At 51.2% G+C, this 27,910-nt stretch overlaps 1 protein-coding gene and 1 long non-coding RNA gene across 2 annotated transcripts in view; one reads left to right on the forward strand and one right to left on the reverse strand.

Moving 5' to 3' along the window:
• The window catches only part of TMEM51 (transmembrane protein 51), a 140,605-nt gene that overhangs the window by 60,209 nt on the left and 52,486 nt on the right, over positions 1 to 27,910 (forward strand). The gene's annotated exons all lie outside the window — the stretch shown is intronic.
• LOC136994240 (uncharacterized) lies at positions 3,373 to 13,791 on the reverse strand. Its single transcript, XR_010886401.1, has 3 exons — positions 13,761 to 13,791; positions 9,549 to 9,715; positions 3,373 to 4,318 (listed from the first exon to the last, which is right to left on the reverse strand). It is a non-coding gene; the product is annotated as an uncharacterized lncRNA (long non-coding RNA).

Genomic DNA, 27,910 nt, shown 5'->3' on the forward strand with positions numbered 1-27,910 from the left:
GGAAGCCCCGGGTGCTGGGGTCTCCCTGGCCTGACCTGGGGAAACTTGCTGCCGAGTTGTGCCAAACCATCACCCGTGCGTTAAGAAAACTAACAGTCCTTACTGAAAGTTTGGGAGGAAGATTGGTTAATAGAGACGAGGGTATGTGAAGGGTGTTCTGCGGCATGCGAAAAATGCAAGCTCCGTTTCTGCAGGAAACGTAAACTTTGTTTTCTCCCCTGTATCTTTCCTCTTATCACCCGTTAAGTTTTACCTGAAAACCCCTTTTTGCTTAACCCTCTTTCCTACACGCTCAATGGAAATATACTGATCACCTGCATTATTTAGTGGCACGTAAGCTGACGGCCAGCCCCGGGAATGAAAATCGTCGCGGGCTTTCAGGACAGCTAGTTGCTACTGAATTTGATGAGGTTTGGCTCTCTGGTTTGCTTGGGCTCCTCCCGCTCTCTGCAAATGCCAGGCGGGTTTCTCCCAGCGTCTCTCCCACGCTGGACCGCGCTGCGTTGGCAGGCGCCGCGCTCGGCAGAATAAATTACCCCGGCTCGTCGCTTCGTTTCCCTCCGACTCTTTGCAGAGATTTTATTTATTTTATTTTTCGGTGGGGAGGGGATATTCGGTGCTTTACGCGGCCACGTCGGTTTTGGCCTCCGCGATTATGTCGTTACACCCGCAGCAAAGCTTGTGAATAAATGTTAAGTAGCCGAGCGGAGCCGGAGCCCGCTGGCGCTGGCAGCCGCGGGGCGAGCGGCTCCGCGGCCGCGCGCTGAGCGTGAGAGAGGGGGAGGCCGGGGCCGTTCAGCCCGTCTGAGCCGCGATTCATCGCGGGCGAGCGGGAGGGAGGGAGGGAGATGCCTCCTGCATAAATAACCGCCTCCGCCGGGCCATTAGGATTCACAGGGCTGCAGCGAGTCGCCTTAAGGCTGGGAGCCGGGTGCCCGGCGTCTTCTGGAGTTGCCGATCCTCGGGACTCCCCAAATCGGGAGCCTCCTTTAAAAAAAAAAAAGAAGAAAAAAAGGAGTGGGGAAAGAAAAAAGCTTAATGATCAGAAAATCTGGTGTCGTGCTCACTTGCAGCCCTTACTTTTGCATTCCCCCGGGACCATAGGGGCTGGCACCGGAGAGCTTGTTTAAGCGCATCCCCAAGGGCCGCGTGCCTTCAGGATGCTGCTAGGTACGGTCGAAGGTAACGCGAAGCGGGGTGAGGAAAAGCCATGGTCAGGATAGAAGGAAACACCAGAAAATAATGCAGTCTCTCCCAAAAGCTGGCTTACGTGGTCACGGCATGGCCATGCAGGTGCTGGTGGCTCATGTGATGCTTCGGTCTCCTAGCAAGTGTCTAATCTGTTTTTTATAAAGCACGAAGGATTTGAGCTGGACAGGAGGCAGCTTCTCCAAATCCAGCATAATTGGCTCTTTAATCTGCTCGAGAGACTCCTAAGGCTTCGGCTAGCGTCGGAGACCAACGGTATCTCGCTCCTTTTGATGAGCGTGGCACAAAAAAAGGCACATGATGTGAATTTATTTGCGTCTCCTAACAATAATCCAGTCATTCTGCCCAGGAAATGTGTGTCCTGCTTAATGCCCCTTTCTGTGGGGTTTCTGTGTTAGGCCCAAGTATTTATTTGCTGACATATTTATTTTGCAGAGGTTGAGAAAGAGAGGCAGAAAATGCTGTTCCTTTTTTAGCACTGGCGTGGGTTGGGGCTGGCTGTGCCGTTACGGAGAGGGATCGGACCGCGGGCGCCCAGCCTGACCCGCAGAGGTGTCTGCTCCAGCCGGGGATCAAGGCTACATGGAATTAAGTAAATAACTTAGCTTTTCCCCAATGCAACATAAATACTTCATGCACTTACTAATCATAAAAGTCATTTAACAACCAAAACTCCAGAATCCGTGCTTCAATATCAGGGAGTCCCAGGAAGAAAGCTGCACCATACCGGGTTTTCCTCTTTTATATAAATTGCATCTGGAAAACATGGAATTGTTGGGATTTTGAAATAGGTGCCTTATTTCAACTTTACTTCCTGGAAATGATGCTGTTAGGCGGAGTAATTGCGTAATAAATTTGTTAGAGGAATATAAAGCCATAAAAGCAGTGGTAATGGTTTGCAATTTAATAGCTGAATTGTAAATGAATTTTCCTATTGCGGCTTTAATGTAGCAGGTTGCTGCAATTAAGAGGACATTCTTTGGGGTGCCTTCAATTTTTTTGGTGGTGTTGCGAAGTTCAGTGTCATTAATTCGCTCACTTAAAGAAGCCGTATAGTTAACCGCTCCGAGCCATAAAGGAAGACTTTGGCTTTGACAGAGACCCAGCTCAGCTGTCTCTGGAGCAACAAGGCTCTTGGTGAACTCTCAGCTATTTCTCCCTAATCATAAGGGGAGGAGAAAAAAAAGATTGGTTTAAAAACATGCTCTCAACAGGCCTCCCCCCTCCCCTAATGAAGCTGTTTGTATGTTTTGTGCTGAAACGCTCCCGGATCCGTGGCACAGCTCGAGTGCCAGGCTGTGGCAGTTGTCAGGGCAACGCCATGGCCGTGTTTCGGGAACGCCGGGGTGAACGGGGTGGCTGGTTTCCGAGTCACCGCTCCCGCCGGGAAAGGTGGATTGCAGCCGGGAGACAACCACGGCTCTCGCAGGCGCATGCACCAGAGGCTCGGGAAAGGTTTGGGGTGAATAGGCTGGAATTCATCCCATTTCTTAACGGGAAATTAATAGCAATACTGTTGATCCAGGATTTTGCAAAAAAAAAAAATATATATATATATATAAATAAATAAAATATTCAAACTCCAGTGTGCAGTTAGTGCTGTCTTAACCCGAGGCAGCCTGTGCTTTGAGATGAAGTCTCCAGGACGGAGATGACTTGTGGGAATTCACATGACGGAGCAAAAGGAGGTCCCACGCTGCAGAAAGCGCTGTCTGTCCTTGCCCAAAAGAGCGAAAAAGAGCCAAAAAGCTCTCCTGTACCTACAAGCTGTTTGACCAAGTGTTTTCTGCCCTGAGGTCCCCGCTGTCCCGCAAGGACACTTGTCTGACGTGACCAACCACCATGACCATGGTGGAGGTAGCTTTGGTAAGCCTGGCACTGTGTGTACAGCACCCGGCACCGTAGCATCTCGGCCTTTTTATCTAACAAGTGCTCCCGCAATATCAAATATTTAAGTATAATAAACAATTATGATAAAGTTTCTTGGGTGACTGCACATAGCAAGTGAAATTTAAAATTAGTTTTCTGCAGGTATTGGAGCTTCAAATCCCGTTTCTGTGCATGTTCATGCTAATAACTCCATTGCGCAGAGAGGGAACACAAGAGAGATGCAAATATGGCAAGGGCAAATTTGCTTAAGAGTTCAAATGAATATTCAGAGCTTTTATTATTTTTAAGTATTCATCCATATTTGCTATAAAAAGATTATTTTAGCTTCACTTGAGCTCAGTGAAGCATGCATTTCAGAGGTATAAAAATATTTCCTTGGACTAATGGGAAGTTTTGTTACTAGCAAGTAAGGAAACGCATTTAAAACATACTTTATCTTCAGAAGGAGTCCCCACCGGACCAAAACAAGTCATCATCCTGATTAACATTCGTATTTCAACATATCTTGCAGTTTAAGGCTGGGACTTTTCAAATAAGCCTAAGTGACTTAAGAGCTCGACTCCCCCTAGAATTTGGGGAGGGGGGGCAGAAGCAATTTTCCTTCGGCTCCTTTAAAACCCCCAATTTTAAATGCAGAAGGCGAACTCCCGACCCATCGCAAATCGCTGACAAAATCCCATTAGATTTTGGCCGCACCAGCCTGTCACCCTCCGACTCCGTGCTTGCCCTAATCTCGGAGTACAGCACGCGTTATTTATTGCCGGTCCACGTCCAGCTTTCACATCCCCTCTGTTCATCTCCTTGACATTTTTCCCAGCGCGTTTCCCGGAGCGGAAAGTCCAGCCCCTCAACCTGCTGCCCATGGAAAGCCTCCAGCCTGCTCTGCCTCGGCGGCGTCACCACCACGAACCCATCCGAGGTGGGTTTCCAGGCTGGCTCTGCTCTTCGCGCAGCTTCCCCTTCCCCCCCCAACTAAAGCTGTAGGTTTTGGGTTCAGATTTTAACAATTGATGACTTTCCTCTCATTTTCTGTGCTCGTCTTTCATCCAGCGCTGCCTTTAATTACGGGAACGATGGGGAGCTCGGGTGCTTCAGGTGCGTTTTGTTCGGGCGTAACGAGGCTGACGGCTGGGAGGATTTGGGGGTCACCGTGTCTCCTTTTCTCCCCTCCAACAGAGGCAGCGCTGTTTTGACATCTTCATTTGATTTCCATCCTAGACTTGAAAGAGATGCAAATTAGCAATAATGAATATTTTCATTATATCTAAGAATAAGATAATGATGCTGCGGCTCTCTGTAAAATACTCCGAGGTAGATTCATGCCACTTTTTCTTTTTTTTCCTCGGAAGAGATAATGTTTGTTAAAAAAAAAAAAAAGTGTAATTGAATATAAGTGAAATTAGGGTAATTGCTAATTATGTAACTGCAAATGAGGCAGATCTTAATCTTGAGGCAAGTTGGATTGTTGCAGACTATTAACCATTAGTTTTAATGGAGTGTCATCACAAAGCAAGAAAATTAGCCGAACAGCCCCAAATCATATGTCATTTCTAGTGCTTGTCCTGACCTTTTTGGATAGTATTGGGTGTAAGGGGTAGAACAACCTGTTATGTCGTAGTGGGGGGTTAGGCCTGAGTCTGGTCTAAAATTTAGTCTGGGAACACGAAGACTTTATCATTTAAAATTTCTTTTAATTATCCTTTCCTCAGAGAGAGTGCAAACTGTTTCTTAATTGTGAACATCTTAACTTTTGAGGTTTTGTATTTCTGTATGCACTGGAGGAAAGTTAACGGAAGAAGAAATGCCCTGAAGCGCCGAGCACCGTGTTACCACGTCGCTAACTCTGCAGGATAAACACAGCAGCCTTGCACAAGCCGCAGGACACGGCTGCTGGCAAAATTAAATGCACTCGCATAGCTTTGTAAGTAGATATCTATAAAACCCCCGGCAGTAAGCAAACGTGAGACCTTGGCAGTCGTCCGGCTACGTTGCGCTGCCGTTGAGGGGTTTTATGTGTTTCCTCCAGTCGCCACCGATCCTCCCAGCCCACCGATCGGGGCCTTGGCTGAAGGACCTTTGGGGTGGTGAACGTGTTGGTACCCCCAGGACCTCTGGGATGCGCTGGAGCTTGGTGGCCTTCGAGGAGATCCCCGGGAGCGTTCCCTCTCCACCGGATATTCGTGGCACAGGAATACCCGCTTTCCTTCGGATCCTGCCTGTTTCATCAAGCCTTCATTTGAAGGCGTTTGCCTTTGGCTCCAACACTGCAGACGTGCGGAAAACTTCCCGGGTTTTGTGCAAAGCTGTTAACAGCATTGCTGACTTTCGCAGACTCCCCTTCAGTGCGACCAGTGAGACTTCCTTGCTATTCTCAGCGTTTTCTAGCTCTCTCGGGAATAACTTTCACCCGAGGTAGCTGTAGGGCTAGATAACAGCTCAGTCTTTCTTCTTTTTTAACAGGGGACTGAGCTTCTCTTGATGTCCCAGCTGATGACCAGGACCATTGATTTGGGCCGGCGGATTATTCGCTGCCGGGGAATCGGGCTGAGGCATCTCGCTCTGGCTGTGGCCGCTCACAGCTGGGCTGACTTATCTTGAGCTTTCTCCAAAAGTGGAGGAACTGATAAGTAAGTCTTGACAGCTCAGGAGATTTTGGCAGAATAAAGTGCTTCCTTGAGTGGTGCAAGAGCCAGCAGATGGGGAGGAGGGAAGAAAGGAGAGAAATAGTGAAGGATCAAGTAGCAAAATCTTGTTTGTATTTTGGGGCATGCTAAAAGCAGAGCTTGCACTGGCACTTTGTGCAGGGAAATGAAGTTTACCCTTGCAGGCCTAAACCAGTATCCTAAATGAGGAAGCCAGGAAAAATTATCCCTGGAAGTGGGCCATTCTGTGGATGGGGATTGCTCCTCAGGCAGTTGGCTTTGAGGCAGCGAAAAACGGGACGGTAGGTCAGATGGGAGTCTGCAGCGTTCCCGAGGCATAGGCTGGGGTTGCATTGAAACAGGGAGAAAGAATGCAGAAATGGGAATAACTTCAGATGGATTTTAACCGCATGTCAGAAGTAAAGCGAAATGCCCAAGCGAGTTGATAGCACCTCCATTTGATCTCTGCCATAAACCGACTTAGAGGAGAAACCAGCCAGAGTTCTTCTGAGGCTGCTAATCTGCTCGGTATTGATTTTATACTAAGATACTTTATCACTTTTTTTTTTTTTTTTTTAAGAAATGTACCCTATGTCAAAAGCTAAACAGGTTTTTTTGGAAGAAGCATGCTCCCTACCCTTCCATAGCTGGCTGTTATGTTTGGGTAAATCAACCTCCAGCAGATTTCATTATAAACTCCTGTTTAGCTGGAAAAAAAAAAAAAAAAGTGCAATGACTAAAGTATTTTCTTTTCTGAGCTCTGCAATAAAGTAGAAGAAATGCTGAGCCAGTTTGTCTGAGTCAAGATAGAAGCAGCAGCAATGCCCGCACAGCTAAAACTTGGCATTCCCTGGCTTTTAACTCTAGACCTCAGTCACGTTAATATTGGAGCATGGCACTAACCCCCATCAAATGAGGATTAACACCTCCAGGTCTGGCACTATTGGAGAGCGTGGGTGACTTAGTGACACTACAGATTTTTTAGGCAAGAGATGAAGGAATTGATCATTACTTGACTAGAAACGTTTGCCATGTTCTATAGGCTGCAGTAGCTTGTTAAAAGCCAGAAGCCTCCACGTAGTAGGTGTGTTGGTCTTGCCTGAAATCCCCCAGCCGAAAGGGGGTTAAGTGTCCTAGAGGGTCATGAAAATTCAAAGGCGCCTAGGATTTCGCCGTGCCTCTTGCTAATGTCAAACCTTCGCAGGATTCGACTGTACAGGACAAAGGCACCGCGGGCGCACGCGGATGTCGCGTTAATGATAGGGTCCGCTGACCGGCCCCCGGCGGGTCGCCGCCGTTTCCAAAGGAAACGCGGGCAACCCGTAATCACCTTCCTCGCGTCTGTCGCACTAACACCTCATTTAAGTATATATTTGTCTGCTGATTGATCGCAGGATTTTTATAGCATCTATTATCCTGCTAGCTAAGTGTTTCAGAGTCTCTCTATTCATCTGAGTTTCCATATGATCCTTACAATACTGTCTGAACAACGGGTAAATTAGGGTCCTCTGTTCTTTCTCTCCCGACAGGATAGATGATTTCTTTTAGTAAGTCAGTAGGACTCTGTCTCCTAAATCACTCTGTGCCCTTGCAAAACCTAATCTTTTTTTTTTTCCCCCCCCTCCCTGTAGTTAATGACTGGGAAAGGAAGGGGAAAAGGCATTTCCTACAGACTTTATGCAAAGTTGATTGTATTTGCTCCCCATTTCTCTCTTGACAGAAAGATATTTCTGAAGTTCGAACTGCTTCTATGAAATTAGCACGCAAATTTTGGCATCGCTGTCAAGCGTATAGATATTTGTGCACGCATGCTTTGGTCCGCGCGCGCGCTCCCCTTGCGTAAGCGCAAAACTTGCGTTCCTGCCGCGTGCAATTAAGCTATTTTGTAACGCACGGCTGCAATTGCGGTTTCCTCGACTGCCGATCGAGCGGGAGACGCATGAGGGTTTACAGGCATCAGGGTCAGGCGACAGGTATGGCTCAGCAGTGAGGAAAAACCCCAAATTTGCACCGAATACAAATAGTTTGATACCCTAAGGAAAGGCTCTGGAACTCCTGGCTAGTTTTGGGGCCGTGTTCATAACTTTACCGAACTCTGCTCTCAAGGCATGTGGTTATAGAGGCGGGAAGCTGTAACGAGACAGCAGATGCAGGTCTGAAATTGCCCTTGTGTTATTCCAGCGTGGCCACGGGGTCCTGTATCAGGCTGGACTGAACCGTAAGTGGTCACATCTTCCTGATAAATGGCACAAAATTAATTCCGCCCATTATAAAGCTGAAAAATGAGATCACCCTATCGTGACTGGAAGGTGCATCTCAAAGCGGAGTGAAGGAAAAAAATGGGGCTAACCTGAAGAGGAAGCGTACCTCTAAAGGATGAGAAAATCGCTTGTGCCCATCCCTAACCCCACCGGTAGCAGCCGTTTCATCAGGCAGAAACAAAAACCAGCAGAAGTTCTGAATACGTTGCGGCGAGAGCCAACACGGATACCTGCTTTTAAAAAAGCTGGTGGCTGACGTCTTCCACGTGAAAGTCAAAACACGTGCCAAAGGTATACGGAACCACTGGATTGCTGTAATTCCTTAAACAAACGCGGGGTTTGATAGAGCGGCGTGTAAAGGCCAGTGCCGGGGATGCGCTCGGCAGCGCAGCGCGCCGCGGGAGCCGCCGGTTTTCAAGGGGGTCGAGAAATCTCCTTCCTATTAACGCAAAATGGGGTTTCTGGAGGGGGGGGAAAAAAATTTCTAACCTCCCTGTCTTTTGCCCTATTTAATAAACACTCCGACTTCAATTTTTGTAACTGATTAACTAAAACACTAACATTTCAGCCACGGCACAGCAGTAACACGTCAGCGAGACAGCTCTGCCGCTGCATACCCCAACTGCGGAGGCAAAGAGTAGTTCAATATTTAAAGAGTAAGAAGGGGTGGGGGGGGTCAAATGCAGTTATAAATACAAAAATTAAAATGTGACCTCTGTGGAGAAAAATATTCCGTAGATATTAGCAGCTATTGTGACTTAAAAATTCCTCCGTGGAGAGGTGCTGCAGGAGACTTGTTTAGCTAAAGGCCTGCTGCGCTTTTGCTGGTGATTGCTGTCAAAGTTTGCTCGTCTCCGGGATCGGGTGTTTTGGTGTGCTTTCCCTGCTAATGAACAGCTCTGCGGCTGCCTCTAGCGCTGTTCGGAAGAGGGCAGGTTCTTGCCGTTTGCCGGGTGGCATTCCAGGGCGCATAACCGCACGGAGAAGAGAGGGGAGCGGCGCCAAAAAGCCTAGCTGCCGCGCTCTTCCTTCCAATCCTCGAAGGTCAATTTTAGAGGAGATGTGGAAAGAAGCTAGTGATACTTGCAGCCTTTTCAGCTGGGAAATATTACAGTAAACAGAGATACATTGAGCAGATGAGAAAATAATGTAAATACACTGACAGATGGCAATTTTTTTTTTTTTTCCCCCCGTGGAAGTGACACACGAGCAGATAAAAAGCAATCGGCAGAATTTACATAAGCCTTCCCCGTCTCGGAGGTGGTCGCGCTGGAAGGCGACACACTGAAATGCGGTTTTATTAAACTCCGGCTCCTTCTTTAATTGGAAAAGAAAGGATTTAATTGAATCGAGCCAAAGGGCCGTATTAGATTATGGTCATTCTTAACACACAAGGCATTTCCCGTTTAGCTAAACAGGTTCCTTCGCCTGCTGTGCATAGTGACCACCCAAACGGGAATATGAATAGCAGAACAGGGTGTCCTGCGTGCTGCCTGCTTGCAACTCAATGCTGTGTCGTCTCCCAACCGCCTCCCGTCCCCTTTACCGAGCGTCTCCTTAGCGTGAAGTAAGAGCAAACAGGACGGATGGTCTTCCGAAGCTTTCCCCATCCACGTGCTTACGCCACCTTCCCGTTCCTCCTCTACAAGACGAGGGGATCCCCTTCCGTATTGATACACAGTTACCGCACAGCTGCCGAGCTCTTGGTAAAAGCTAGAATTAAAAAAAAAAAAAAAAAAAAGCAATTTGGGGAAATAGTATGTTTCTAATTTTAACTAGTTAATTAGTTTTTAATTGAATTTTTGTTAATTCAAAGCTAACGGAATAAAGGGGACGAGGCCCAGTTCATTCCTTCGTTTCATCCCTGCTTTGAGGATGTAAGCAAGGGCTTGGCCTTCTGAACGGGAACCGATGCAACCCCGAATAATCTTCGGGGGGTGTACTTCGAATGCCGCCACAGTAATGTGTTATCGCCCCCATGTTTAACTACTTTTGTTCCTTCTAAAAAGCACAAATGAGGATTTCCGTGTTCACAATAGCTGAAGAATTGTGGCTTTTGGGGGAGCTTGTGGGTTATTCTTGTGCATCCAGATCTTCACCCTCTGCCTCTGCCGGCTCCGAGGGAGGATTTCTCAGGCGCATCCTAGCCCAAGCAGTAACTTTTTCCCCCAATGTAGGCACTCCTTACTGCAAGCAGAGCCGTTCAGAAAAGACCGTCGCTGGTCCTGGGTGTTAAATGCTTCTTGTTCCGTCAAGATACCTGCGTATGGTGAGACGCGCACTTCTTTGGAGCAAAATAAGAGATATTTTTAACATAAGCATTTCCGATGCCGCTATTGCACCTCTTTTTTGGGACCGCCAGTGAGGAAAGTCGGGGAGGACTCAGTCCTTCGCACCGTTTTAATTGCGGGTGGCCGCCGGACCCCGACCGGTGTCACCGTGGAAATGGCTGCGGCCACGTCGTCGCTGCTGCGCGCCGCCCGGGAGCTGCCCCTTTCCCGCTCGGCTCCGGCAACGCCGCCGCGGGCTCCGCGTTTCCGCACGGTACCGCGGAAGCTCAGTGTGTGGCAAAAATCAAACCCTGCTTGGAGAGATCAAACCCAATTTTAAATGGACCCAACTGTTCCCCAGCAAGGAGGGGAGGAGGCATGGAGAAGGGGAGAAAAATCCTTCAAGATATCTTCAGGGGAATCTCAAAAGGATTTAAAGTAATAAGGGAGATTTTTAAAGCTGGGTTATTAATTTACGGACAAGTCGTCAGCCAAGTGTAAGAAACATTTTTTAAACAGCACACACTAAAGTAGAAATTCTCTTACATCTCTAATTTAAAAAGATTCCAGCACTACCAATATAGTAACTCAACTAGTCTATTATTAAGGTTAGATTGAGTACGAAGCATAATCTGGACTTTGCTTCAATAGCTGAATACGTTCTCGGAAGGCTCAAATCAGTTTTAACCTGATTTTTACGATAAAAACAATGTCCCTGCAGCTTAAAGTTGAGTTCCTTTCCCATGAAGCTTACTTTTCTTCAGGTACAATGACTGAGTTCTTGCATATATGCTACTGCAATTGCACATTCAGATTATCTAGTTACATACATAATTCTCTCATTTGCAAGCACAGTTTGTAGCAAATACTCATGCAAATTAGGCATGAAACTGGGTGTTTATCTCGATTAGAATTCCGCTTCTATATATGCTTAAATAACTTTACCTCTTTCAATGGGGGGCTGCAGAGATGATGAAGAGAGAATTTCAAAAATTGCATTCATTCTCCAGACAGGTTGTTTTTTCCCACCCTTTGGGAATTCATTAAGGAGAACAGACCTCTTTGCTTCTGCTTCACTTACATCTCAAGTCTACTAGCTCAGTGCTGTGTGCAAGTTGCAGACGCTGCTGGAAACTCTCAGTCAAAAATCACTTTTTTCCTTGAAAAAGCCATTGTGCCATGTATCTGAATACTGGATTTTCTTTCTTTTAAGCTGTTTGTACAGCTTACAATGTCGAGGTGTCACTTAAAAAGGACTCGGTCCTCTTCACCCAGGGGAGCAGCGCTGGTGCAGCTGATGATATTCATTACTGTTTCCAGGCTCCTTCTCCTTTAGCTCATTTCCGAATCCGTTCCTAGAATAAAACCCGTTTCATCAACCTAACTTACTGCAGTTACAAAGTTCTCAACAATTTACGCCTCGGAGCTGGGTTTGCTGGTGGTTTTCACCAGCTGCGACGCCGCTAACTGCGGAGTTATCTGGGGTTAACTCCTTCCGCGTCCGTCCGTCCGTCCGTTCCACGTTGCTCAAAACTTTTGCATCCCCTCAGGGGTCACCTCAGGCTACGCTGCTCCCATCTTCCGCGGGCTACGTGCTTCGGTGATTTATTTGGTGATCCAGGTGGACTCGTGGCTGCACTGGGCCGTGTCCCTGCGCTCCCGAAGGACGTGCATGCACACATATATATATATGTATATATAAATATATATATATATGTGTGTGTGTGTGTGTGCATGTTCTGTGTAGTTTTAAGCCCGTGCAGGTGCGGTCGCCTTTGCAGCTCCGCATCCCCACGTCCCTTTTGCTCCGCCGGCGGAGGCGGCTGCCCGGGGGAGGGTGCGGGGCCGCGGTTTTGGGGGAGCCCTGCGGCAGCTGCGGCAGCATCGCGGCTCCCTCTAGCAGCCGGGAGCGAGGGTGCGGGATAACCCCGTCAAGGGGCGGCTAATTGCCGGCTGCGATTTCCAGCGGGGCCAAAAGCCGGGGGAGGGGAGGGGAGGGGAGGGGGGAGGCCCCCAAATTCACCGGGAGCCGGAGGGGGGGGGTCTCCCTCCGGCTGCGCCCCCCCCCTCTTTCCCCGCGCAGCGCCGCGGATGCCGCAGCGCTGCCCGCCCGGCAACAGGTAGGGGCGAGCCGCTGCGCCCCCCCCACCTTTGCATGCCCCCCCCCTTGCACGGCCCCCCCCCCGCACCCCTCTTTGCACACACCCCTCTTGCAGCCGGCTTGCACGGCACCCCCCCCCCTTCCACCCCCTTTTTGCACAGCCTCCTTGCACGGCCCCCCACCTCGCACCCCCGCTTTGCACGGCCCCCTTTGCTCGGACACCCCCTTGCACCCCCCCCCCCCCGCTTGCAGCCGGCTTGCATGGTCGTCCCCCCCCCCCGGCACCCCCCTTTGCACAGACACTCCCTTGCAACCCCCCCCGGCTTGCACGGTCCCCGCTCTCACCCCCCCCCCTCTTTGCACGTCCCTTTGCACCCCCTTGCTTGCAGCCGGCTTGCACGGTCCCCCCCCGCTTTGCACGACCCTTTGCACCCGCCCCTTGCACAGACACCCCCTTTGCACCCCTCCTCCGCTTGCACGGCCCCCCCCGGCACCCCCCCTTTGCACTCCCCCTTGCATCGCCCCCCCTGGCACCCCCCCTTTGCACCCCCCTGCGCTCGCACGGGCCCCCCTGGCGCCCCCCCTTTGCACGCCCCCTCGCCTAGGCCACCCCCCTCGCCCCCCCCCCCCCGCCCCTTGCAGCCGGCGGCGGCGCCCGCCGCTCCCGCCCGCTCTCACCTCTCTCTCCTCCTCTTCCTCCTTCCTCCCCCCCCCCCCCCCAGGCCAAAATCCTGCACATGATGGACGACAACAAGCAGCTGGCGCTGCGCATCGACGGGGCGCTGCAGGCGGCCGGCCAGGAGGTGACGGCGCTGCGCGCCGAGCTGGCCGCCACCGCCCGCCGCCTCGCCGAGCTGGGCGCCGACGCCGGCGGCATGGAGCCCGGCCCGCAAGGTGGGTCCGGCCCGGTCCGGCCCGGTCCGCTGCACGGTCCGGTGCGCGGCGCTGCGCGGGGCTGCGCGGGGCTGCGCGGGGCGGGGGGGGGCTGCGCGCTGCAGCGGGCGCGGGGCGCGGCGGCCGGGCGGGCTGCTCCCCTTGCTCCTCTGAATGCATTCCCGATTGCTATTCCTTTTTTTATTATTTTTTCCCCCGGGTGTGTGTGTGTGTGTGTGTGTGTGTGATGGAGAGCCGCGCGTCCCCCCCCTCCTCCCTCCTCACCCCCCCCCCCCGCGCCCAGGTGCGCTGGAGCGGGGCGGCGGTGCAGCTCGCCCTCCTCTTCCTCGCCATCCCGTAGCTCTTGTGCCGCCAGCCGCCACCGCTCGCTCTAAATACCCGCAGCCCAGAGGGTCTGCGCTTCCCCCCCCCCCCTTTCTTATTTTCTTCCTCCTCCCTTAACAAATCTGCCCGTTTCCAGGCCAAATCCCGTTCCGCATTAACTCCCCGGTACCCGCGCTCCGGCGAAGAGCCGCTGTCGTAATCCAGCGGCGGAGCAGCCATGTTATAACCGGGATGAAGGCTCGCCGGTCCCGCCGCGGTGATGCGCGCTTGGCCGGGATGGGCTTTTTTGGCAGGCGGCGCGGCCGGTGCCCGCAGCGCGTCTGCCGGCAGCGAGCCGCCAAAGCCACCGCTGCGCGGAGCAGCGTCCTCAAGTTGCGGAAGGCGAGAGGGGATTTTGCACGTCGCTTCGCAGAGCTGCCGCGCTCGGACGCTGCCGGCGCGCAGGGCCGGGAGCAGCGCTGCGCCATCCGTGAGTCCCCCCACTGCCTTTAAACCCCCCCTTCCCAAAAAAAGTTGGGCGCGCAGTGGCGGCAGGCTGCGCGGACGGAGGCGCAAAGGCCGGGAGTGAGGAGGCAGTGATTGACGCGCTCGCTTTTCCGCGAAGGCTGACAAGTGAGTTGCAAACTGTTTCTGCTCTTGACAACGCAGGGGAATCCCGTTTTCTTGTCTGGCTGCAGCGCACCGCTTCCCAACCAAAGCAGTGCTTCAGTCGCTGTTAGTTTAACAACATTTAAATAAGAATATATATATTTAACAGATAATTACAGGCTTGTCAGATAATTCGCCCGGAAACAGCCTTTATGTCAGATCAAAAATAGCATAAGCCCTCCCCTTTCTCGGGAGCACTATAATTGAGCAGAATTTACACCTCTGTGATAAAAATGCCGATAGACCCTATTTACTTATTACTTATTTGCCGGGAGTGTCTCGTAGCACGGCGCTTGTGCATTATTTAGCAGCTGCATCGTTTTCCTCATAACCTGCAGCCGTTCGCGGCGTGGCTCCTCGTGGGGGGGCACCGCTCGCCTCTGGGGACCGCGCGGCCGCCACCGCCGCCGCGGGGCCGGGGCATCGTTAACCCTCTCAGCGCACATCGCTTCATGCAAATCTGTGGATTTGTCCCGTCGAGCTCGTTATTTTTTGCCGTTTCGGGAGCAGGGGGCTCGGGTGGGCTGGGGCGGGCGATGCGGGCAGCGGCGCTCGGGGAGCAAAGTCACGTGTGTGCACAGGTATGCTCCAAACCCGTATATATACCTTTATTTTAATGAAATTGTAACTGGAAGGTGTTTGCTCATAATTGCCTGCATGGGACTGTGGGGGGTTTTTTTTGGTTTTGGATATTTGTTATTTTTTTTTCCCCCTCCCCAGCCCTTTTAATCCCTTCGGCTTCCCGTGCGGGATGCCTAAGGAAAGGAGCCCAAAAGACCCCTGACACACAGCAGATCCAAACCGGCACGGCACTTTCTTTTGGAAAAGGTGCTCAAAGAGCGGAGGAAGGACCCTTCACCTTCCTCCGTGGGAGCGGGGGGGCTCCCGCCTGGGCAGCGCGGCCTCGGGGCCCCGGCAGCAGGTGAAATCCTCCGGCCGCTGTTGGATGCACCGACTTTTGCAGGTACGCCTGTTTGTTTTCTTGCGTCTTTTCCCCAGACGGCTTCTGGCGAGAAGTATTTGTTTTTTGCAGAGAGATAGCGCCTTTGTTGCTGCGACGCGCCACCGAAACGGAGGGGTTTGTGTGCATTTTTCTGAAGTTTTTTTTTTTAAAGCCGTACGAGTCGAGAATTAAGCGGCGAGGAGGACTGGGTGGAGGCAGGAGCGCAGCTCGCGTGCTCGTGCGGTGCTTAGCACGAGCGCCCGTCACTTGGAGCTCTCCGTCTCCTGCGAGCGGCGGGTTCGCTGGAGCACGTATTTGGGCTGCGGCCTCCCTGCAAAGCGGGACGCAGATCGGAGCGGAAATCAATATCTGCTGTCTCCGGCTCTTAGTGCAACGATTGCAGGCAGTTCTGCCTAGCGGCGCTGGAGCTGCGGGCAGGCCGTGCGTCAGCACCCTCGCGTACCAGTCCTTATTTGAATTCGGACGAGTTGCGTTAATCCCAAGTGAAAGACGCGCCCTGGGCCTGAATCCCCGTGCTTAGGTCCAGCGGCGCGTAGGCTTTTGTGCAGAATGGGAAACCCTGCATTTTCAGTAGTTAGTATAAATGCAAAATCTGCGGGAAACGCCAGCGTCGGGGCACGGGGACTTGCCGTGCTCCGTCAAGGTGGTTGGTCCGCTTAGCTGAATGTTTTTGCTTCAGTCTCGTCCTAGCTTGAGATGGGAAACACCTTAATTAATTAATGTTTGCAGAGTGCTCGAAGAGGCAAAGCACAATCAATAGCTGAGTGTTATTAATAATATCTCGTTTAGCCCTTGCCTTGCCGCGCCTCCCCGGGCGCTGGTGGCTGCCGCGCCGGCTGCCACGCTGCAGGTAGCCTCGCGCTCCCTGCGAGGTGACGAAGGTGCAATGAAGGCCATGTGCCGTTTTCACCTTTCCGGAAATCTTGCGTGCTATTTGTCCCTCCAGAGCTGGAGAGCTGCTGCTCAAAGGAGCTTGAGGAGCACCGAAGGCCGCTTGGGTGCCAGGGCGCTTCTGCACCAAGCTCGTTGCAAGCTCGAGGTCTTACAACTTCAGTGCAATGCAGAATTTCTTTTTTTTTTTTTTTTTTTTTGATCGTTTCCTAGTCTGTTTACCTCTGTCCTGTCTAGTCCATGGGGTGAGGGACTAATTAGTTCCGTGCTCTGAAACGACTGCATGCGGTGGGAAATCAGTTCGCGCACGGTAATATTCACACGGTTGTCTCGGACTCGGTGAGCTGGTTGCAGATGGCGCTTCAGGTCCCCATTACGTTGTAGTTTCTGACGATTTTAATTAAAAAAAAAAATCTTGTTTATATTGGTCGTTGGGCTTCTCCTAATCAGAAATCTCATTTGGAATGGTTAGGATAGCATTTATAATAATGTTTAGCTGATCTTTCCTTTAAGGCCTGACCAGTTACATTACCCAGCAGTGTGGGTAGATGAAACAGTTGATAAAAATGAAATAACATTGCTATGCATACTTTGAAAGTTTTTTATTTTTATTTTTTAATACCCCCCTCCAAAATATTTCACAGGTGCTGGTAATTTGCTAGTGGTTCACGCTTGCATTAGCCTTGCAGGTATATTCCCCAACATCGAGGCTAAATGCTGCAATTCTTTCCTTGCTTCGCCCCTGCTTTCCTTTCCCTTCCCGAGTCATGTTTTAATTCCTGCGCTAAACTTCAGCGCTAGCATGATATATGGCAGCGCTTCAGTCTTCGGCTTATTAAAATGCCGTTCCCCTAATCTCCTGTTGACAGCGCGGCATGAGATAAGGGAATTTGATAGTGACACAGCGGCTTGCGAACTCAGCACGCCGCTCGCGTGGCAGCTGCTGCGCGCGGGAAGCCGGGCGAGGGCAGCGGCGGCGGCGCTGGGATCCCATCCTGCCTGCTCGGAGGCCGGCAAGGCCCCTTTCCGGGGTCTGGGCTTGTTCACGGGGAGCGACTCTGAGTCACAGCTCTCTGTTGCCTTTTTATTCTTGCAAAACGCGGAGCTTGCTGACGTTGGCGCATCTTGCTTTTGCTGATCGTAAAATACCGCTGTAAAACCACGCGGCGTCTACTTGCATAGAGAGAGTCGAAAAAGAAGGGATAGCCCCAAAAGACCTTTGCTCCGCGTGTTCGGCAGGATCATTTCAACTCCAAGTTGCGCCCGGCTTGGCTCTGCCGCGGCTGTTTTAGCACCCGGTTTCTAGCACCCTGGGGAAAGCGCAGGAGCGCCGCGGAGCCGCCGGGCTGCTTTGGTGTCCTGCTTCCCTCTCGGGTATGGAAAGCCAGGGAGCTGCGACCGACAGCTTTCCACGACTCCAGACCGGCTCCGGAGCTAACAAACGTCGGGCAAAAACTCCCGGCAGCAGATGCTCCGTGGGCGATGTAGTGTTGTGACTTCGTATGACGGTGGCACATTCGGAAAACAGATCCTCCATGCTGCAACAGTGAAATATTCCCTCTCTGTGCATGCACTGTGTTGTTATTTTTACTAGACTTAAATGCACCCAATCATTTGCTTTTTTCTTCATCAGTGAATGCGTTGTCATTTTGCTTACCTGGAAATTCGTATGTTAATGCTGCGAATTTTTGCATCCCCGCTAGTGTATCCAGAGCTGTTAAATGGCTCCGTCCAAATTTGTCCTTTCCAGAGTATTTCAGTAAATGATCTAATCTAACACAGCTTCTGCACCCTGCTTCTCACCGCGGTCTCCGAGTGCCTTCGTTAGGGACCGCTTCCCTTTTCGGTGCAATTCCTCCGATAGCTGCATTTATTCTGCAGCGACAAAACATCCTTGCTTCAGCAGCGCGCATGCCGCAGGATTAGCGGAGAGCGCTTCCCTAACGAGGCGCGAGTACCTCGGGGCTCTCTTAAGGCTTCTGTGCCTTCTCCGTTTAAACGGAAGCGCCTTCGCTTGGGCTGAGGTTTTATGAGGTTTGTTTGACGCCGCCGTGGTTTGCGGAAGAGCCCGTGGCTCCCCGCTCCGGAGCGCCGCCGCTGGTCCCCGGCGCCTCGCCGGTGATGCCGCCTGATGCCGCACCTGCGATCCGGAGGAGATCTCCGGCAGCAGGGATTTGAGGGGCTGCAGCCCTGGAGGTCGTGGCCAGTGGTGCCCTCAAAGAGCAACCTCTGGTCGAAGCTGGAGGGGGCTGGCGGACATCTGCTGCGGGACGTCCGTGCTGGAAGTCCCCCAGATGTTCCTGAGGGTATCGATGTTGGATCCTCCAACGTCCTCCTAGTTGGAAGCAGCTGAGCTTTTGGCTTCTCTCGGAAAAGGAAAATTGCCCCCTGAGCCTTGAGGATTTACTGTGATTTATGCTGCTTCTTTCAACTTGCGGCTGTACGTAAAGACTCCAAACGGGGAATATTTTGCTTAACCACAGTTTTAGTGTGGTAGCTCTCGTTTGCTAATTCATCTTTGGCCGTTCCTGGAGATGCCAACGTGATTCTGCACGTTTCTCCTGGACTTGAACCAGCAAACGAGTGTCGATAGCTCTGTGCCAATCTGCTGAGGAGCAGAAGTGGGAAATTTGGAACAACGCACTCAATTTCATTCCCCTTTTATTTTTTAAATATCAATTTGTCAGAGTAGCTCGATGAAGAAGGATGGGTTAGGAGCAGCCAGATACAAACGGATGGCATGATTTGGCGTCGGTGCCCAAGATAACCGGTAGGAAATTGTTAAACCTTCTCTGGTTCCCCTGGGGCGTGTTTTCTGCGTATCTTGAATTTCTTTAAGTGTGTGTACATAGTTCACAGGGTAATACCATTAATTAGACCAACAAAAAGGGCTAATAAAAGGTATAACCCTCTATAGCGTACCGGGTTTATCCCTGATTAGCAGAGCCGCTCTGATCTCCTCGTAAATCTGTGTATTAGGAGAGCAGGACTGAAATGGCAATGAACATTGCCAAAAAGTTTCCGTCGCTGGTTCCTGTAAAAAGGCGTAAAACTGGTAAGGAAAATAAAATGTCAGAGACAGAACTTTAAATAAACTGTTCGAATAGAGCATAAACCCGCCGAAATGTGTAGGTTGTGTTTGGGTTTGTAGCTAGAAATAGGGAGTTGCGCGGCTGTGAAGTTGCATGGCAATGCCGTCCGGGCCAGCAGGCGTCAAACGCTTCCCGAATTTTCGCCAGGCTTTTTTCCGGGAAGGCGCGAGGAAGCGCAGCCCGCCGGGGGCTGCCGCAGGCGTTGCGTTGTTTCCCGGCGGGTTGTCCGGCACGTTGCTGAGCCCGCGTGCCCGGGGCCGCCGCGGCGGGATCCTCCGCGGGAGCCGCGCGCAGGGGCCGCGCTTGCCCTGCGCTTTCGGCGTGATGCTCCGACGTGTCGGAATCTGCTTACGGCAGACGGGTTTCCTTCCTGCCCCTTTATCCAGGCAAGCGCAAACTTGCTTCGTTAGTTATTTCACCTCTTAGAAATGATGGATAGCAGGGAAGATGAGCTACTTTTGATGAACTAATGAATATATATATATGTATACATATATATTTTTTAATTATTATTATTACGATCCAAAAGCGGTAGCACAGGCAGGATTTTTTTGCTGTGCCGTCTAACCGCCCTGGAATTTAGGCTGTGCTCGCCTTTGGCGTTGCCTCTGAGCCCGTTTGCACGAGGCTGAGCCCGAAGGCAAGCGTGTCCCTCATCGCGCAGTGAGCCGGACCTTTCGCGGGCGGAAACGAAGCCGGCTCGGCGGAGCTGCCGTCGCGAGGATGCGTTTAAAAGCGATGAGGGCCCTTATCAGTGCCGGGCCGCTGATAAACTAGGGCACGAGCGTCTTGGCGCGGGCCCACGTCTGCGACTTATTTGGAGATTAAACAAGCTCTTGAGGCTTTGGGTTGTTGCAGGAGGTAATTGCGAAGCCCATGAACCCTGGCGGGCCTCCCGCGGCGGGATGCGTCATCCTCCGGCAGGTCGAAGTCGTGTCCAAACCGGTTGCGCGGGCAGGGAGAGGTTCCTGCAGAGGGCAGGGTGGGAGAGGGAGATGCCGTCCGGTTGCGCTTCAGGACTGGTCCTCCAGGTCCGTCCGGTGAAGCTGGTTGCATCTTCCAAGCCTCCGGCGCTACCGGGTGAATAAACCCGAAAGGCTCCGGCGTCTTTGCCTAACGCTTCGGTTGGCTCCTCCGGGAGGCGAAGGGGCTGGACGTTCTCCATCAGCCGCGCAGGCTGCTGAGCACAGAGAGATGCAGAAAAAAAAAAAGCAGAAAGAAAAGGAAAACCACGCGGTTGCGCATGGGCTGCTCCCTACGTGTCCTCAGCCCGTTTGAAGGGAGCGAGGAACGGCGCTCCAGAAGCGAGCCCAGTTGGTGCCGAAAGGCCCGGGCCACCTCCTCCGGAGGCGGCGTGCGGGTACATGACCCTCTCGTTCTCTTTACGGCGTTGCTGGCAGAAAAGGGTTGGTTTCTTGCCGGGCAGATGCTGCTTGAAAGCTCCTCACGGGCAATACTCAGTAATGCTCAGCGTTGTCCCGGCTCGTGAAGAGCTGCTGGATAACTATTACACGGCCATTGGAATCTGCTACCAAGTCACCGGCGTGTTCAGTAAAGAAACCAAAACGCTTTATTTTAGTAAACGTAACCTGTGCGTTGTCTGCAAGGAGGAAAACGTAGCCGAGCCAGCTGCGGCTTATGCGTATAGCGACCGACGCGGTGGTGCTTTTGCAAGCAAGCGGCGCTGGAGGTGCCGGCGGGAATCGGCTCGTCCTTGTCGTCGCCCCCGTCCGCGGGAGCCGCGCTCGCCTTATTAAAAGGCCGTTTTAAAGTGAAGAATTACTGCGTGAGCTCATTATAGTTCCTCTCGGTCGGAGGAAGGATGTTATTTTACAGATCAATTGCTGCTGTTCAGTTCCTATTACGCGGCCTCCAAGACACACAGGGTTTGGGATTTCTTTTATTTATTTCTACATAATTTCGCGTTTGCTTGTTGTCTCTCTTTTTGTCTTTGATTTTTTTTTTTTCCTTTTCGCGCCACGTGAAAATCTCTGCCCCGGGGTACGATGATCCGTGTGTGCCCCCGTTCTGCGTTTGAGTAGTGCCAGGGCTGGAGCAAGCATCAAAGCCCTCAGAAGGTCGATATTGCTGGGGGGGCAGCTGGAGAAGAGCGTTTCTGCAGCGCCCCTCTTTGGGGATACTTGCCGGGCTGGCAGAGGAGCACGGGGCGCTGGAAAGCCCTGGGCCTATTCCTGCGATAGGCAGCAAGGAGCGTGCATCGCTTGCAGGGCGCGTGCATCGCTTGCAAGGAGCGTGCATCGCTTGCAGGGCGCGTGCATCGCTTGCAAGGAGCGTGCATCGCTTGCAAGGAGCGTGCATCGCTTGCAAGGAGCGTGCATCGCTTGCAGGGCGCGTGCATCGCTTGCAAGGAGCGTGCATCGCTTGCAGGGCGCGTGCATCGCTTGCAGGGCGTGTGCATCGCTTGCAAGGAGCGTGCATCGCTTGCAGGTCGTGTGCATCGCTTGCAGGTCGTGTGCATCGCTTGCAGGTCGTGTGCATCACTTGCAAGGAGCATGCATCGCTTGCAGGGCACGTGCATCGCTTGCAGGGCGCGTGCATCACCTGCATCAGCATCTTAATGCTTTGAGACCCAGCAAACTCCAAGCTCCCGTGATACGGCAGGAAGTTGTTCCCTTTGGAGAACTGGAATCCTAAGTAGAAAAGCAGGGAAGTAAGACGGAGGGAATAGGAATATCCCCGCTTTGCAGAGGAGTTTTGTGATTGGTTTTTTTAAGAGGGCGTTTGGCATGCGGAGCGGGTACGTGCGCGAGGGAGACGGACTGCGGGGAGCTTGGAGGGAGCAGCACCTGGGGCAGCGGAGATCTTAAAAGGAGCTTAAGTCATTTTGAGGCGAATTGTGTTTGCCGCGTTGTGATTAATCTCGGACTGTTCTCGCCGTTTGATGTGCCTAAACGTGTTGTTTCGTAAGATCAATTGATACAATTCAGACCACACTTGCAAGGTTTTTTTTTTTGTTTTCTGGTGCTTTTTTGTTTTACTAATTGCAAGTGTTTCACGTCCCCTGATCTATCGTGATACTTTTTAGTATGGCATCTAGTTCATTATTGAAGCGGTCATGTCCTGATAATTAGCCGAGTTATTTTTGCCGGCGCTGATGAGCACCGATGGGTGTTTGCCGAGGCGGCGGGACGCCCCGGTGTTTTGGTTTCGGAGGGGGCAGCGCGGGTGGCGCGGCCCTGGCTTGGTGGAGCTGCTGGCGACTTCGTTCCTCCCAGCGAAGGCAGCGGCCAGCTGGCGAGAGCTGAGAAGGATTCAGGGCCTGTTCCTCTAGAAAATTAGTTACGCTCCCCAATGTTAGAAAAATACTAGCAAATATAACTTGTGTCCAGTATATTTAGATTGGCTCGCAGGCGTCGCATCTTGGGCGTACTTCTTTCTGAGGAGCAAAAAGAGAAAGTTCTGAATTCCTGTGGAACGCCCTTTTTTTTTTTTTGCTTTTTAAATTCCTGTTTATATCAATTAGATAATACTGTTTTAAACTAAACGTCTAGGCTGAGATACCAAAGCTACCTGAAGATTCACTTCTGCAACTTAATTAAGCCTGTGTGTTTGGAGTTGTAGTCTTCTGTCTTCTCCGAGATGCTACGAGCCATGCTGTTAGAAGAGATTATTTAGTTGGAGCTGAGCCATCGCATTATTCAAGACCAGATCTCTGGAAAAAGGAAGGAAAACGGATTTTTTTTGTCACTTGGTCGTTCCTACCAGGCAAGTGACAGTCCTCCTCAGTGGCTCGTTTTTGTTGCAGACGGTTTTCCCCTCCCTGGTTTAGCAGATGGCCCCAGAGACAAACAAGCCCAGGGGTCGTCTGCTGCTGGCCCTGGTGAAGGTGGGAATGGTCCCGGGAATGAGGCGAGGGCCCGTGTTAGGGGATGCCGGACGATTTTCCCAAGCAAACCCACGTGGCATGGAAGAAGCCACAGGTAAGCTCTGGGCTCGCATCGGGGTGGCTCTGCCGCAACGACGGAGGTGGAGCAGGATGGACCGGTCGCTTTGGTCCTCTCCATCACCCCACCGCAGGTGGTAGGGCCGTCTGTGATTTCGAGCCGCCTCTCATCCGGAAACCACGATGTTACTTGGAATCGGGGTGTTTTACGAGAAATAGCTGGTGCTTTATGCATGGTCTCGCTGCCTCTGAAGAGGGGGTCAAAGTGTAAGTCAGTTAAATGGTTGGATTGCCCTGGTGTGTTTGCCACCGGATAACGGAAAATTCCTGCGAGGAGCCTGCTTGATCGAGGGCCAAAGGAAACAGGATGAAGCCTATTCCACCAGCGACAGGAGAGAGGAGCGCACCGAGTGTCTTCCGGCGCCTGCTGCCAGTGCTTGTATAGACTTGGACGTTTTTTGCAGGAGAGAAGAAAAGCAAAGCTGCGTAAGGCCAACGTGGGGCTGTGCCAGGCTTCTGTGTCCTCTCACGCTGCCTTTTGCCATTTCTTTATGTCTTTTTGGAGGACCGCGTGCAGAAAGCCTGGGACAGCTTCGTTCTCTGCTTCTGGAGATTGCAGGAGGAATTCATTGCTGCAGAGGTGCCACATGGTCCAACCCGGTGCTCAGATGTTCTGGCACGACATGTAAGCAAGCACAACAAAGTCTTCTGATGCCGGTGAGAGCCCTTCAGTGACTGCAGCTTGCTTTCCCAAAGTGGGTTTGGGTCCACCCTGCTGCGTGGAAATGTAAAACTTCCAGGTACTGAGCTAAAGGGAATCTTAAAACAGTAGAAGTCCTTGAAAGAAAGTTTAAAGTCCCCTTAGGAATATGCTGGCGTCTTCATATTACAAAATCATTTGTGCCATAAGGCTTTAGACCAAAGGATTCAACTTGCAGTTCTTGCACGGTTAGCATTAATGAAATGACTTTGCACTTCGATAGCCTCTTTCATTCAAGGATCTAAAAGTACTTAAAAAGTGCTAATGAATTAAACTCCTTGATCGCTCTGGAGCGTGGCTTTTTGTACAGGAATTTGGTCCAAAGCCTAGGGAAGTCAGTGGAAAGATGTCCATATCGTTAGCTCGGGCAAATCCCTTAATCTCTCTGTGTCTCTGCTTGTCCAATCTGCCGCCGAAGCTGAAGCTGAGGAACGTGTCGGGGTAACACCAAAGAGGTGGCTAGGGAGGGAGCAGGAGGACCTCCAGGACCCCGGCGGCGGTGGGAAGAGCTTAACCAGGTCCCCTGGTTCCCAGTCCAAGACCATCCTTCCCAGCTTTATTCCTGTAGCCGGTATGAGTTTGGAGGTTTGCCATCGCGCTCCAGATTCAGGATGGCCCCTCTGAAGAGGAGGCTCCTTCTGCTGTCGGATGTAGTTATGGACATGAAAAACGGCAGCGGAGCTGTGCTGTAAGGACAAGGGCATAGCTGCTGGCGGAAGCTCTCTTTTGATCCACTTCATTTAAACCTAACAGCTATCAGCCGAACTACCGTGGGAATTCTTCTTCCAATATTAAAAAAGAGATAAAAGCAGTTATGCTGCTGAGGAGGCCACAGGAGCGAGGTGCTGCGAACGGCTTTGCATCCCTTCTCCAGCAACGTGATGGGTCATGTAACGTCCTTATGTCTGATCAGCCGTGACGATCTGTATTTTATGGATTCTCGCTCTATTTGTTACCCTGCTACAATTTCCCCTCTCCCCTACCTTTCATTAATTGTCTTTCAAAACTATCTCATCGCTGCTCTGATGGTTTTTTTCCAGTGGATAAGCCTGTTACAGATAATCTGGTTTGCTGAATTTCCTTTCTGCTGGGCAATCTCCTTAATAGCCTCCTTGGAGGATTTCATCTTGTTTGGTAACAGGACACGGCTTCGTATAAATATTCTGTTTCTTCATGGTCCTTCTGCTGATTAAGGCCTGTTCTTTCTCCTAAATAAATTGTCTCATAAAATACTTCTGAGAGGGGAGAGCTTCGTGGAGTCCTGGCATGCGTTCAGTACTTCTGAGCAAATTATGCTGGCCAAGATGTTCAAAATTCACTGTTGATTTTGGGCACTTCAATTTCGTCGTTCAGGAGCCAAAAAAGCAAAGACGAGGGAGAGGAAAGAGTTATAATCCTTAAGTGTGATGTCCCACACGGCACGGGGTGAAGAAGCCCACGTGATTATGGGGGTACCTGCCTCATTTGCCTAACGGAGATAGAGGCCAAAAGCTGCGTTCGTTCTTGTTATATCCAGTTCCCCACTGTAGCATTCAAAGAAAAGCTCATTTTTCAGCACTTTTAAAAATAAACCTATCCCTTCTCATATGTGCTTCAAGGATCTTCTTTTTTTTTCCTGTCCAAGGAAGCACCGGATGGAGGGTCAAGGAGATTACGGTTCTGCTCCTGACTTTGCCCGCGAGTTGCTGAATGATCTCCAGCAATTCATTTGATCTTTCCGTGCCTCGTTCTCGCAAATAAGGATGCTGGTAATAACTTGCTATTGTTAAAGCGCTGGTAATAACTTTCCATTGTTGCAGCTCTTAAAGCTCTTGTGTGGAAAATGCTATATGGGAGTTAGAGTAATTGTAATCACTTGCAGAAGAGGCATGGGAAGTAAAAGTTTCTGCGCTACAGGACCGTGGTTTTTGCTGGGGGGCCCCGTCTCTATGGGTTGCAGTAATTTTGGCTGGAATGTGCAATAAAATAGGAGTAAGGCAACCAGTCCTATGCGTTTGTGTTTGGGCAGCTAGGTGATTCAGGGATGTGACGAATGGGTGAGAGGTATCGTTCTGCATTTGGACCTTCCCGGAAAAAGAAAGCAGACCTCTGCTTTAGCCGATTTGGGCCTTGTCTGCCATTTATACACCGAGCGGGGGGGGTTCTTTGTATGCACAGGCTGAGTGCTTTTGGCAAGAAGGCAACTTAAAATGGGAAAAGCTGTTTAATGGTGACCATAACCGTACATATGGTACCTAGATACCGCAATTATAGGTGTATTAGGGAAACGGAGGGATAGATAAGCTTGCTCTATAAACTTCTAAAATCCTGGCTCCCACCCTGTTCCTTATTGCCATTAATTTACAGCTTGCTAAAAATAGGTCGTGTAGAAGACTCGGAGCTGTGGAGACGGAGACTGAGCATGACTGTAAATCATTTGACAGCTCATTTCCTCATAGCAAATATCTTACTCTTATGACTATATGTTTAGATTAAGGAAGGAATAAGAGGAATAAAATGTAGCAAGAACTCCGTTCAGTTACTGCACGTCTCGGTAGGTTTTTTGGGGTTGTTTTTTACTTTTATGAATAATAGTGTAGGTACGCAGGAATACCGTAGTAAAGACCAGAACTGGCCCTCCGTTTCTGTAATGTAAACACATCTCAGGTTTGGAGGTTTTGGTTGCTAATTTGGAAATGAGAGTTGCTGGGATCAAACATGCGGGAACCGTGCACAAAAGAGGTGAGAGGAATAACAACAAGGGCGGCATTAATGCGGCCGGTCGGATTGCTTTACCTGGCTTTGTATGAGATGATGGAGAATAATGCACTGCACAATTGCCTAATTTTCATGCCTGCTAAGCCCTTTTAGCCTTTAGTTTTCACAGGAATTTGTTATCGCAAGTCTTTAGAGCCCTGTTCTTGCAGCCAGTGGGAACTTTGCCAGTAATCTCAGCTAGAAGGGGATCAAGGCCTTGCCGGTCGTTTCCTCGCCTTGTGCACGCCAGGCTCTCGAAGTGCTTTGCAAACACCGCTTAATCGGGTCCGCGGCGTTGTTTGGATGCCGGGTCAGCTGGGCTTGCCGGGGGCGTTTGCTTTGCGTGGCAGCCGCAGGGGAGAATCCCGAAGCTGCGGCAGGGCTGCGTTTCGGGAAGCCCCAGGTCCCTTTTTGGAGAGAGCTTCTGGGCCTGTTTCAGCATGTGCGAGTTAAGCTGATGGAGGTTACCTGTATTTTGATGCACGTTTGCTTTATTTATTTATTTATATTTATTTATTTTCCTCTAACACTGCAACCCACGCGGCTTAATCGGCCCTTTGCCGCCTTGATTACCGCTGCTAAGGGGAGCAGCGACCTGGATGCGGATCGCGTTGACGCTCCACCTCGCGGATGGGGGTCGCAGGACCAGGCCTGCAGTAAGAGGCTTCGTTTTCTTCGGTGACGCTGCGTGTTTTTAGTTGAGCGGAACCAGAGCCTCGTCTTGCCGTACACAGCTTCCGATAATCAGGCCCGTTATCTGAGCGTTGTCATATTTTTCCTAGGAGGTTTACATAATGATTCCGCGTTAATGATATTACCGTAGCGGTGCAGGCAGTAGGTGCTTAAAGGCAAATCTGCAGAGGCGGCTTCCTCCGTCTGACCTTGCGCGCTGGCACGCGTGCCGCGGGGTGCATTTCTCCCGGTGTTGGAGCTGCAGGGATCGTAGTCCGGAAGAAGACTCGGTTCGCTGTTTCTGTTCTGTTTCTTAAAACAAAACCTTTATTATTTCCCCTGTTTTTCATGTGTAACGATATCCCTTGCCAGGCCGTTTCCAGGACTTGAACCTGCGTTAGCTTCAGCAGCTCGCGCTGCTTCCCGGCGCCGTGGCACGAGGCAGCCGCTTCCCGGGATGGTCCGGCCTAAACGTTCCTGCTTGCATGGATGGTTTCTTTTTTTTTTTTCCTTTTTTTTTTTCTTTCTTTTTTCCATGCTTGCATGGCAAGTTGGATTTTCGCCTCCTGTCCGGACTCCGAATGGCGCAGGACGGATCGGATGCTGCGTTGCATGGCTGTGCTGCATGCTGTCCATGCTCCCTCCCTCCCCC

Source organism: Apteryx mantelli, chromosome 26, assembly GCF_036417845.1.
Source record: "Apteryx mantelli isolate bAptMan1 chromosome 26, bAptMan1.hap1, whole genome shotgun sequence".
Taxonomy (NCBI): domain Eukaryota; kingdom Metazoa; phylum Chordata; class Aves; order Apterygiformes; family Apterygidae; genus Apteryx; species Apteryx mantelli.